We start from the raw sequence: 9,139 nt of genomic DNA, 5'->3' as shown, positions 1-9,139 counted from the left end.
GAAATACACCTAAAAATGTGCACCTTTAAATGAAAAAAATTGGGGACAAAAAAAACAAGGGTATCATCTGAAAAAAGGGTTTAAAAAATAATTTAAAAAAATTCTGTAAGATATTTTTAGATATAGATTTAGGACATTTTTCCTGAGCTTTTCAAAAAATAATTTCTTAAATGTATTAATTCCTTACAAATTATGTGTCTCACTACCTTTTTTCTATGTATTCAAAAGAAAACAAGGCACTTTGCCTGGGGTTCGAAGGTTTAAATACTTGTGCAGACGTCAGTTGGTTAACTAAACACTAGAAATATTCAGAGATGACTTTCCTGTGTTCAAATTGTATTCATCTTCTTAATCATCTTCAAGCCTAACGCTGTATTCCCAGTGATAACTTTGTCATGTAAAAGATAAATGATGCCCAAAAAAGAAACTCCATTAATATTAATATTAATAATTTACTTCTTTCTATTCAATGGATGAAGAAGTTTGCAAACAAAATAAGAAAAAACAGTGAGATCTGTTCCTGCAGGGAACAGATTGTGGCATCGCCCTGAGTAATTTATGACACTGAGCTGAATCATGCCCACATTTGGCCACTGACTGAGCCATTACAGTAGTCATGCATTTGGTACAGTAGATGTACAAATGTTCTCAACATGTTTCTGCAGAGCCTGGAATTCAAATACAGTACCAAAAATATGCAGTCTCTGTTCAAGACAGTCTGACATGTTATGCTTAGGTAGTATCCATGTTTGGTTCCACTTCAGTTCCACAGAATTGCTGAATAAACACCCTCCTAGCTGGAATGATAGAGGACAGAGAGAATGCATATGTGATTAGTGAAAGTTCACACGCATAGCATTTGATTTTAATACAAAGCGCATCACTTAAAAATTAATGTATAAAGAATTGGTCTTTAGAAAACAGATTTATGTTCTTAGTATTGATATATTTAGAATTTGTAAAAGGAATAGTCACCCTAAAATCAACAATATATATTTTCCTCTTGCCTGCAGTGCTGTTTATCAGTCTAGATAGTTTGGGTGTGAATCGGTTTGCGGGTGTAGTTTAGTGGGAAGAAAATAGTTCCTACATGAAACCGCTCACAACAAGGTCTGTGGATTATCTTAAGTAACCAGGTCATGATTTTTGCAAAGAGATGTTGCTGTTGAGATTTTCAAATGTATGTCTTTGGCGTTTTGAGCACCTCAAGCCGAGTGCCATCTAGTTCCATTATATTTCAGAGAAGGCAGACATCTCTATGGCCAATATCTCAAATTCTCAGCAACTGACACCAAAACGTTGTAGACTGATAAATAGCACTACAGGTGAGAGAAAGAATATGTATTTCTGATATGGGAGTGAACCATCCCTTTAATGCCCTGGCCTGTAATGTTAATGTGGAGTTATTAAAGTATTCATAAAGAAATGCATTGGAGCCAAAATAGCTGCTATTAATGCTGTGTGTCAGCTGTTAAGACCGATAGTTTCAGTAGAAATATGTTCGGTTTTAACCATGAGGTATGATAAAGAGTGTGAACGCTTAGGAAATAGGATTTCTCTGTTGTCGGAACGTTATCAGGCTGATTCACCATGATGAAATCCGCAACATTGTCTGCAAGTGTGTGTAAGTTCCTGTGGGCGCGCGCACACTTTGCAGGTGAGCTCGCGAGACACACCCAATGAACAACTTGTACTGAACAAGTCACAACTTTCCCTCCAACAAACTCTCCATCCATCCGCTGTCGTCAGGCACATCTGACTCAGTAGGTGTTTATGCAAGACTTAAAAGAAAAATGAACAAAATATTAAGATATTAATTATTCCTTCAGGCGCTTGAGTGTGTGTTGAGGCCACGCATTTATAATACTAAGGGTTGGTCAGCTCAATAGAAACTTAATGCCGTCTTTATAACTCTTAACTACATTTTTTCCTTATATTTTTAGCTAATTAAAGCTAGTTTAGCTTAGCTTAGCTGTTGTGTAAAATATGGTGATAGTTATTGTCAAAGGCATCCCCCTCTTATTGTCCTTATCACCCACTTTGTGACATTTTTGTTATCGTTTATCCAAGTCAAGCTAAACATATTTGGCAAATATTCTAAAAATAAAAGGGTTAATGTCCTGTTTTTATCATTATAGCCTTGCGGCACTCATAAAATATGTCATTTCAGTCTGAAATGTCGCCGGTGTCCTCTGCACTGTACTCCATCACGGTGGCAGATTTATTGGTGGGGAAAAAGAGTGAGACGCCATTATGCTCTGAATGGACTCACTGATCCAAAAAGTGCAGTTTTTTTGTCATGTAAATTGGCGAGGAGTTGGGCACAGACTGGACTCAGAAAGGGAGCTGATAGTGGAGACATTCGTGTCGGACTTTACCTCTGTATCCAAAACGTATAAATTCTTCTCTCTTTTTCTGGATTAGTTTAGTTTCCCAGCAGCCTGCGTGTCGACCGTCTTTTCTGCTGATGAGTCCACCTCACCACGACAGCATCTTGTTCACAGTAAGTGACGTCTTTTATCATTTATTTATTTATTTAATTATTTATTTATTTATTTATTTGCAACAGATAGTTAATAAGATACATGCAAAATATTTGATGCCTGCTTGTCCTTACTGCACTGTATGTGAGAGTAAATGTTTTGGTGGTCCACTTAGGAGTATCAGGTGGACAATGAACAAATTAATTACACTTTATTTATTAAATCAAGTTTATTCCAAGTGTGGACAATAAGAGATTAGCTAAATTTTTTTAAAAAAAGAAAAGATAGTATAAAATCTTTTAAATTGTGTTATTTGCTACCAGAGATAAAGTAGGGATTAACTGCTGGGTATATGGAGAATCAAATCTGCTATTACAATAAACTGAAAGACAAATAAATAATGACTCAATAATTAAATTACTGAAATTATTAAGAAATACATTTAGAAATAAAAGTCTTAGTTATCTAATTAAAGCTGCAAGCAGCAATGAATGGATGGAGGACCAAATCTGTCATTATAAAAAATTAAAAGACAAATAAAAATATGACTCATTGAATAAATAACTGAATCAATTAAGACAGACATTTAGAAATAAAAGTCTCAGTTAAATAATCTAATTAAAGCTGCAAGCGGCAATGAACGGATGGAGGACCAGATCTGCCATAATAAAAAATTGAAAGACAAATAAATGAATATATGACTCAATAAATAAAAACTGAAATAATTAAGACAGACATTTAGAAATAAAAGTCTCAGTTAAATAATCTAATTAAAGCTGCAAGCGGCAATGAATGAACAGAGGACCGAATCTGCTATAATAAAGAATTGAAAGACTAATAAATAAAATATATGACTCAATAAATGAACAACTGAAATAATAAAGAAGAGATCAAAACAAAGAACAAAATCTCCTCAGGGAGCATGACCCTGGATCCCCATAGGTTTGGGCTGAGCCCTGAATGTTTACAATGCCTTGCTCCGCCCTAGTTTGGTACAGTAAGGAGTTAAATGAAAGAGATCGTTGTGGTCTCATGTCTGAGGTTGCAAAAGTAATTCATTCAACACAGTGCTCAGAGAGGTTGCTATATAGTTATTGAATATTATTAAATTAATAATTAATAAATATTTTAAGCTGTCACACTTTTATGGTGAAAAATGAAGCCCTTGAATATTCATTAAATAAGGGTCATGTATTTAACATTAAAATACTGAAATTTTAATAACATTGTCTCAATGTGCGTACTGCCAGCTTTTACACCAAATATTTGAAAATGAATGAGTACCTGAACCCGGCCAGTTCAGGTGTGTCGGTGAATTGATTCAGTATCAGTTGTGATTGGACTGAATTAGTGTTTACTAAGCATTTAACATAAATAGCGCTTTCGATTTGCTTTCAGTTTTAATATTTTACATAATTTACTGTTAATTTAATCATATTTTACTGTCTGGTTTAGGACCCCCGCATGAACTGCTGGGAGTCATTACCCATGTTTACCGAGAGCTCTAAAATCAAGCCTGAAGAATTATTTCTGGCATGCCGGGAACCCTTGCACAAATTAGAAAAATGATACAGAAGGTGAGCCACTCCCTTTCAGCTCCTCCTCCAACATGTGAAAGGGCTGTTTAGACTGGCATCACTGCTGAAGTGTCAGCCAAGAAAGCCAGAGGAGGGGGTGGGGAGTTGTTTCTGCAGAGATTTTTGTTCCCCTCCACAGAAGTTAGCCATTGTATCAAACCAGATCTGGTTGCTAGGAGCGTGACTGTGTATGTCCTTGTTCACACTGGCCGGTGTGGTATGTACAGTGAAGAGGAAAAGTCTGCTTTTTCCTCTGAGTCATTTCAACTTCTTGAATCCCAGAGTTGTGGCCCACCATAACTGGAGCCTGTGTTAATCCAGTTGTAAGGTATGTGATAGGGTGTAGTGCAGCAACAGTTATTTGGAATAACCTTTAACACCTGATGTGTGGTCTGCTGGAGACAAGAGGAAAGATCTTTCCAGATAAATAAACAATGCCGCTAACACCGACAGTAGCCCAATCTGGAACTCCAACTACTTTCTTCAAGAATGCAACACAAAAAAATGATCAAAAAATGAAAAATACATTTATTAAGGTTACAGGAAAAAGCTATAGATGAAAAACAATGGAAACTAATTAAATTCAGTCCGCTCATTTAAGTGAATCATGACTTAAACCAATGTCTATAACTTCCTGGTCCAACAGAATAAATAAATGGCTATTATTTAATGAATGTAGGGATGTTAAAAGTAATATTTCTTTAAGTGATTTAAAGACCAAAAACATATAACCTTGCCCCAAGTGTTCACTGTGTGAATTAGATTGTGCTCATTTAATTAAATGCAACTTTATTGCAGAATATGTAACATGCGTGCAAAAATAAATCTAAATAACAAGGAATAATCATAAGAAGATAATAACTCGATTTAGGCTAATAATTACAACGTGTTTTTTGGGAATTTTCAGACCATTTTTTTTATATCCATCACTGGTTTATATAATCAAATGCACTGAACTAGGGTTGAAAATTGTAAGCACTTTCCTTAGTTGATTAATAAAGATTAACAATTGATTAATCTAATTAATTATTAAAAAAAAATATATATAAAAACTTATTTCAAACAAAACCAAATGCATGTTTTCCTCAAAGCTAAAAGCAACATATTGCTTGTACCTTGACAGCATTTCATAGTCTGTCGTTTAATCCCTTAAATTTCACACGTTCGGTTAAATTCTCAACAACCTTACATTCCTACACTGAACTAGTTTATTACAACTGAGTCACCAGTTTACCTGCTTAAATCATCAATGAAATGCCTTGAATCCTCACTAAAAAACAATCGCTTTTGTTGTTTGTTGGTCTCAAACTGTGGTCTGCAGCTTTGCAGCCGTCCCGCCTAGTTGTTACGCCATCCACCATTCCCTCCGCCTCCCCATGACAAAGTCAGCTCATATGGATGTAATCAGAACTACATCTCTTTAGAAGCATTAATATATACAAATGTAAGGTATTCGTGGTTTGCAGAAACATTCACCGCCAGCATTGTCTTCTGATGACTGGGTTGATGATTACCAGGTCTGATAGCAATTGTACGTGATAAAGAAATGTATCATCTGCGTAACTGTGAGAATGAGCCCTAACAAGCTGAGGAAGAGACTAAATTATCTCTGTCAGGAAGGCCAGAATATCTTTGTAGTATAATCATACTTTGGATGGATCCATCGGGAGGTTTCACAAGAGCAGTTATCAATGCCAGAGGGAAACTGCAAATGATTCATTAACTAAACTCTATTGAGATAAAAGTGCTTAAAAAAAGAGTGCTGGTTTTGGGCCTATTTTGTTATGTTCTGTATGCTGTGCATTCTATAGATTTTATGAAAAAAATCACACCAAATTTATTTTGACACTGAGAGTTTGGAGTTCAATGTCATTTTTCAATATTCTGAAAGTCAAAATTTCGGAGTCAGTGGGCAATAGAAGGTGCTATGTGTTAGGAGTTTAAATTTAGGAAGTATTCGTTGGTATGATTTGAATGGTAGGGTATACAAAGTGTCTAACTTTGATGGCAGAAACTATGGTTCACATGCCATCTTCTATTGTCTATGTAGGTAAGCGCCAAAGCCGAAATAGTACAACAGATTCAAGGAATGGCAACAGAATTTGTTGTAATGGTTATGTGACTGGTGTGTAATCTGCATCATGTCCTGCTTTCTGCCGGCTCTACCCAGGCGCGCACCCCTCGCCAAACAGAGTATTTCCAGTTGGCGAGAATACTTCTGATTCAGCCAATCTACTGTTGCGTGTGACATGCGTGAAAGTGAAGCTGTGTGGTCTGTCTGGGCCTGATTCTGTGGACATTGTCAGGAGATAATATGAGAAAATGGCTCATGAGTAGATGCACGCTTCCTTCTGCATGGTAATGTGGTCAGCAGGTATAGTTCGATAGAAAATAAATAGCCTCTGCATGAAACTGCTCACAACGAGGTCTGTGGATTATCTTATTTGGAAAGGGATGTTGCTGCTGAGCTCTTCAAATTTGTTAATTTATTTTTCAAGCTGAATGCTATCTAGTTCCATTATATTTGAAAGAAGCCAGACATCTCAACATCTGATATTTCTAGTATTCTGCAACTCACACCAAAACAATCTAAATTAATAAATAGCACTTAAGGTAAGAGGAAAATTATGTATTCTTGATTTTGAAGTGAACTGTCCCTTTAACTACAAGAGTTAAAGATCAGAAAACGCCCTTTTATTACCCCATGAGAGTCTTTTTGGAAGGCATTTTTTTCATGTGTTGGCTTGTAAGGTTATGGCAAATTACCTGTTTTGCTGGAAAGGATGAGGGACTTGTCATAGCGAGAGGATATTTAAACTCATGTACCTGTAGTTATGGAATTGTCTCCACAATCTAGTCCACTCTCGCTTTGTGAGTTCCTTTGTAAAAGGCTGTAGAAACACAATTAAACACAGTAAGCTCTAGGATTGAATGTCAGGGTCACTGCGAACATGTTCAGGAATGCAGATTCCCAAACTGGTACTTCACATCTTCCACAGAGCGCAGGAAGTGATTTTACCTCCACAAAAGGGAGAAAAGATATGTGGCAATTATAATTTCCATACCAAAATTTTGACAAGTAGAAAATGTGCCCGTAAGTATGCGCGCACGATTGTGTAAACACAAGAGTCACAAAGCAGTTTCCCATAGCCTGCGGGCGCTGTTCTGCTCTGTGTGCCACTCCCAAGAGCCTGGGAGGAGGCCATGGAGGGAGGGGCCTGCCTCCTCGCTCTCAAGCCCACACAGGTGAGCTCCTGTTGGGGTGGAATGCAGCAGGGAGGGGGCCTTGACACACAGAGGTGTGGAGCTTTTAACTTGTAATAGGGCGCGGAAGAGATAGAAGTACAGGAAGGGAGTTAACCCTCTCCGTCACAGCTACTCACCTGGATAGGAAAGGGAGAGAGTGTGTGTGTGTGTGTGTGTGTGTGTGTGTGTGTGTGTGTGTGTGTGTGTGTGTGTGTGTGTGTGTGTGTGTGTGTGTGTGTGTGTGTGTGTGCGTGCGCAGAAGCTAAAGGAGGGATCAAGTCACAGCACACACAGTCATATTCACCCAGTTGCTCTGAGTCTCACTGTCTCTTATATCTCTCTCCCGTGCACACTGAAATACTCTTGCACACATGCCGGGAGACACACACACACACACACACACTCGACTCTAAGGGCAAAAAAGTCAATATTTGACTAGAGCGGACTGTACGGGAAGGAAGAAACAAAAAGATAGAAAAGAAAAACTGAAAGTCTTTTCTTTTTGGAACTTTGAACTTGGACACGAGGATTTGGAGACGCTTTTTTCTGTCTACAGGTGGATATAACTTTTTCTAAACTCTTGGGTCAAGCAGAGCAACAAGGAATTCGTTTTTTTCTTATTTATTGTTGGACTTTTGGACTTGGACTGGGCGAGAGCGCACTAAGAGGTTTGTTTGATCAGTAATCTCTTTGTATCCAGTCATACATTTCCTAAGGGCTCCATTGTTTCCAATGCCCTTCACCTTAAATGAGTTCTTCTGAGCACTTGCGGAATTCACTCATTATTGCTGCTTCATTGTTTAGCAAGGTGGCTGTAAAGTGTGCGTTATGTAACTTTATATCTCATCATGTGGTTTTGGGATTGCAGGACTAAGCTCTGGACAGATGTGGATAGTACTTGTTGCTCCTAAATTATTATTATTATTATTATTCTCTGCATGATTGCCCACATGAAAGCACAGAGGACAATGCAACACAGGTTAAAGAACCTGGACCAAACAGTAGAGAAACAGTATTTAACCCGGTGAAACCTGAGAAAAGTAGCCTAATTTCTTTCAAAAACATGGAAAGAAGGCAACGAGCAATTCAAGAAGGATTAACCAGAAGTCAGGGAGAAATTGAAAAAAACAAATTACCTGATAATTAGACCCGAAACCTGAAAATAAATGCTTGAGAATTACAACTATTATGCATATAAATAATTTAAAATGTATAATTATAATCGTTAGAAATGTTCTCTGGATTTTATTCCCCTTAGATTTTTTTAAAAAAAACCAAACATTTCCTACATTCCTTTCCTTCCTTTTTTTTTTTTGCAATTTGGTAGACATTTCTTGTGGCAAATTGCTCATTGCCTTTTCAAAATAAACTTAACCAATGTGCTTAGAGTTTGAAGGTGTAAATACTTGTGAAAGGTGTCTAAATGCAGCACAAGAAAAGTAATGTCCATCCAGGTTTCAAAGACTTAAATAAGCAAGTATGCAGGTTATCTACTGATATATATATATATATATATTTTGTTGAGCCCTGCTGTAGTAGTTTGCTTTGTGGCTTCAAAGGTTGGGATTTTCCAGGTGTGTACAGTTGTGAAAGCCAGGTACCCGACCATGACCCCTAAAGCTGTCACTGAAGACTCTTTATGGATGATGTCATGGCAGGGGTCAGCCCCACACCCAGTGGTGGTATGTTCACCTAGCAGGCATGCTGTTGACAGCAAGGACAACAACTAAGGCTTTGAACTGAAAATTGCCCCCTCTTTTTGTGCCACTGTGTCATTCAGACCCAAAAAATGCAGCATGAATGACTCAGTTCTTTTTTCTGTCTGTTTGAAAC

At 37.4% G+C, this 9,139-nt stretch overlaps 1 protein-coding gene across 6 annotated transcripts in view; it reads left to right on the top strand.

The window, feature by feature from the left end:
• The first annotated feature begins 2,441 nt into the window (after window positions 1-2,441).
• The window catches only part of itgb4 (integrin, beta 4), a 35,176-nt gene continuing 28,478 nt past the window's right edge, over window positions 2,442-9,139 (top strand). For 2 of the 6 annotated variants that reach the window (XM_088070351.1, XM_088070349.1), the window contains exon 1: window positions 7,595-7,974. The gene's annotated coding sequence lies outside the window, so the exon portion shown is untranslated. Of the gene's footprint in view, window positions 2,504-7,594; window positions 7,975-9,139 lie in introns of those variants that run through there. The other 4 variants (XM_042507485.2, XM_042507484.2, XM_088070350.1 and 1 more) reach the window with 3 other exon arrangements.

Source organism: Plectropomus leopardus, chromosome 19 (genome assembly GCF_026936395.1).
Source record: "Plectropomus leopardus strain MGB_pleo_1.0 chromosome 19, ASM2693639v1, whole genome shotgun sequence".
Taxonomy (NCBI): Eukaryota; Metazoa; Chordata; class Actinopteri; order Perciformes; family Serranidae; genus Plectropomus; species Plectropomus leopardus.
This window is presented reverse-complemented; position numbering and strand designations above follow the sequence as displayed.